This window comes from Panicum virgatum, chromosome 8N, assembly GCF_016808335.1.
Source record: "Panicum virgatum strain AP13 chromosome 8N, P.virgatum_v5, whole genome shotgun sequence".
NCBI lineage: Eukaryota > Viridiplantae > Streptophyta > Magnoliopsida > Poales > Poaceae > Panicum > Panicum virgatum.
This window is the reverse complement of record NC_053152.1, coordinates 1511333-1515125: the sequence shown is the minus strand read 5'-3', so window position 1 is coordinate 1515125 and position 3793 is coordinate 1511333. Positions and strand designations below refer to the sequence as shown.

The 3793-nt window shown below is 47.8% G+C and overlaps 1 long non-coding RNA gene across 1 annotated transcript; it reads right to left on the bottom strand.

The window, feature by feature from the left end:
• Positions 1-2080: 2080 nt before the first annotated feature.
• Positions 2081-3579, bottom strand: LOC120685515. Its single transcript, XR_005679610.1, has 2 exons — positions 3403-3579; positions 2081-3275 (listed from the first exon to the last, which is right to left on the bottom strand). It is a non-coding gene; the product is annotated as an uncharacterized LOC120685515 (long non-coding RNA).
• Positions 3580-3793: the final 214 nt, after the last annotated feature.

Below are 3793 nucleotides of genomic sequence, written 5' to 3'. Positions count from 1 at the left end.
TTTGTCGATGGCTGATATAGTCTTCTGACTAATTTCGATCCCTCGTTCATGTACCATAAAACCCAAGAATCGGCTAGCTGATACACCAAAAGCACACTTATTTGGATTTATATTTAAACCATGTCTTCTGGTGCATTCCAAAGCTCTACACAGATCGGCCAAATGTTCTTGGTGCCCCTTTGACTTCACAACTACGTCATCAATGTATATTTCCATAATTTTGCCGATGAGTTCATGAAAGATATAATTCATGGCTCTCTGGTACGTAGCACCAGTATTTTTTAATCTGAAGGTCATGACTACCCACTCGAATAAACCGAGATGTCCCGGATATCTGAACGCAGTTTTGTGGATGTCTTCCTCTGCCATAAAAATCTGATTGTATCCAGCATTGCCATCCATAAAACTGATCACTTTGTGCCTTGGTGGCCTAGTGCAAGACGGTGATCGGAAGAGCCTCGGTGTCCCGTGAACGTAGGCGTTTGAGCCGAACCACGTTACATGACCGTGTCTGCTCGGGAGTTTGCATCCCTCTTGCCCTTACCTCTTTACTTACCGTATTACGTTTCCGCATTTACTCTATCTTGCGTGCCTTCACTTTCCTAGTTAGTTTGATTAGGATTGGCTATAGGTTGCAAGTCTTTTGGGGTAAGTAGAGAGTAGTATAGATAAACCTTAGTCATAACTAGCATGTGTAGGACGTGTTAGGTTTATCTTATGCAAGTAGTTTGAGACCTAGGTTAGAAAGCGAATTAGCGACCCTATTCACCCCCTTCCCCTCTAGGGTCGGACACCCCGGTGATCCTTACAGAGGTATTTGGGGTTGCCTGTTTCAATTGGGAAATCAAGAAAGAAAGCTTTTGAGTACATAAAGAAGAAAGTGTGGCTCCGGATTTAGGGGTGGAAGGAGAAACTGTTGTCCAAGGCAGGAAAGGAAATTTTAGTAAAGTCGATTGCTCAAGCCATCCCAACGTATGCTATGTCCTGTTTCGAGCTGACCAAAGGACTATGTGATGATTTGAATTCGATGATTGGGAAATGGTGGTGGAGCCAAAATGATAATAAGGATAATAAGGTTCATTGGCTGGCATGGGACAAGTTGACCCTACCTAAGAATAAGGGTGGGCTGGGCTTTCGGGACCTATATTTGTTCAATCTTGCTATGCTAGCTAGACAAGCGTGGAGGCTTCTGATTTCCCCGAACACCCTTTGTGGCCAGGTGCTTAAGGCAAAATATTTTCCTAATGGTTCTCTCTTGCAATGTGAGGCGCGTGATGGAATCTCATACACTTGGAGAAGTATCTTGAAAGGGGTGGACTTGCTTAAGGAAGGGATCATTTGCGGATTGGCAATGGTGAGTCAGTTAACATCTGGGAGGATCCATGGATTCCACATGGTAAGTCCAGGCGCCCTGCTACATACAGAGGAGCAATGGTGTTGACAAAAGTGGCTGAGTTGATGGACCCGATCTCTGGGTCGTGGGATGAGGCTTTAGTGCAGGATGTTTTTTCAGAGTTTGATGTTGATGCTATCCTTAAGCTGAGAGTGAATCTTGACATGGAAGATAGACCAGCATGGCACTTTGATAAAAAAAGGACTCTTCTCAGTAAAATCAGCTTATAAAGTAGCGGTGCAAAGAAGAGAAGATGAGAAGGGTGGATGTGCAGAAAATTCTGAGTCTCTCTCAGTGGAGAAGTCGGTGTTCAGGTGGGACAAAATAAGGGGTATGGAGATTCCAAATAAGGTCAAAATGTTTGTGTGGCACTTAGTTCATAACAGTTTGGCAGTCTGTCGGAATTTGGCCCATAGAGGGATGAAAGTTGACACTCTATGCCCTATGTGTCAAATGCTAGATGAAGATCCTGGACATCTTTTTTTCAAATGCAAAGCTGTGAAGGAATGCTGGAGGAATCTCAATTTAGAGGAATATCGTTTGATTTTATCGACTTGCCGACCGGGTCGGGAGATGATGCAAAAAATATGGTCCTTCCCAATGCATGTGCAGGTGCAAATTGTTGTACTTTTATGGAAATGGTGGTCAGTGAGAAACAAGGTGAATGAAGGGGAAAGAAAGCTCACGGACCTGGAGACCTGCTCTTTGGTTACCTTTTATGTCTCAGAATTTGAAACGGAACAAAGGACAATAAAAATCCAGCAACAGATTGGGCAAAGAAGATGGGAACCACCTCCTGAAAATGTGTACAAGATAAATATTGATGGTGCTTTCAAGGCTGCAACATGTCAAGGAGGTTGGGGTTTCGTAGCGAGGAATAGTATGGGCGAATTTCTGGAAGGGGGCTGTGGTAATTTGCACAGGGCTGCCTCCTCTTTTCAAGCTGAAGCTCTTGCTGCTCTGCACAGTTTGGAGAGAATTGCACAGCTTGGTATGCCAAGAATCATCCTTGAAACCGATGCAACGGAATTGGTGCGAGGTCTGACCACTACTGAGCTAGATCAAAGTGTGGATGGCTGTCTCCTCAAGCAGATCAGGGACTTCATTTGCTCATCCTTTGGTTATTGCAGTATTCAACATTGTCCGAGAAATTGCAACAGAGTGGCTGATTGCCTTGCAATGTATGGGGCGAGCGTGGTTAGCTCTGGTTCAACTGAACTTTTGAGCCAAGTCCCCACCTTCGTCTCCAATCTGGTCTGTAAAGACCAGGCTGGAGTTGTCTGATGGAAACCTGCTTTCCAAGTTCAAAAAAAAAGGCTTGTGCAAGCTGAAGGTGCTCTAACGACTTGTCTCGTGTCACCTCCCAAGCGTCCACCTCCTTCTTCTTCCTGTTCTCCGACAGCAGCAGCGAACCTTGATTCTTCCCCATCATCCCTGACAGCAGCTCTCGCATGCGGCGGCGGAGTTCAGGCCCCCGCTCGCGGCGGGGGAGCACTCGGCTGTGGCGGTGGAGCACGGACTCCCGCATGCGGCCGGTGGAGCACCTGCGCGAACGCCGCGCCGAAGCTCGGCGCTCTCGCCTGCACGGCCGGATGCGCTTCCTGCAGTCGGCATGGCTCGCCACCCTCCCGCACGGCAGGCTCGCCTGGTGCGTGGTGGATGTGCTCCCCATGGTCGCCGACGGAGCTAGCTCACGCATGCGGCGATGGCGGAACTCGTCCTCGTGCGAGGCTGGAGCGGGGCCCAGCGAGGCCGGTGGCAGAGTTCGCCTGCGAGCGGTGGCCGGCTACATTCCTCCATGCCGGTGGCCTCCTCTACCCACCCATGACCCATCCACTATCTCCTCTGTCCTCTCTTCCATCTCCAGCTGCTGAAATTGATCCTATAAATTGATTTGTTCATTAGTTGATTTAGACTTCTAATTGCACTCGCTCACTGATACGAACAGCAATCAAATTGATTAGTTAAATCAATCACATATGGAGGCGGTGGATGAGTACGGGATAGACCTTCACGGCCGCGACAAGGATGAGTGGATGATGGAGCAGGAGACGGGCCTCCTGGGCGCCGGCGAGTTGACCCTTCTGTCTGAGATATGGCAGCGGCGCCGGTGGGTAGGACTGACGATGATGTGGATGGAGCGAGGGCAAAAAAGACAGGAAGAGATCGGTAACTTCACCCAACAGATAACACATGGTTATAATATCAGATACACAAGCAACCAAACACAATCTTGAGTTAGCCAGGCTTAGATTGACCAACAACCAAATACAAACTCATGGCTAATATTGAACAGGCTTGGGCTGGCCTGGCTCTAGATTCTAGCCATGCTAAAATAAGCCCACCAATCAAATAGACCCATAAAGGCTAGAGTTTCACTTTTTCTACGCATCATTTTTA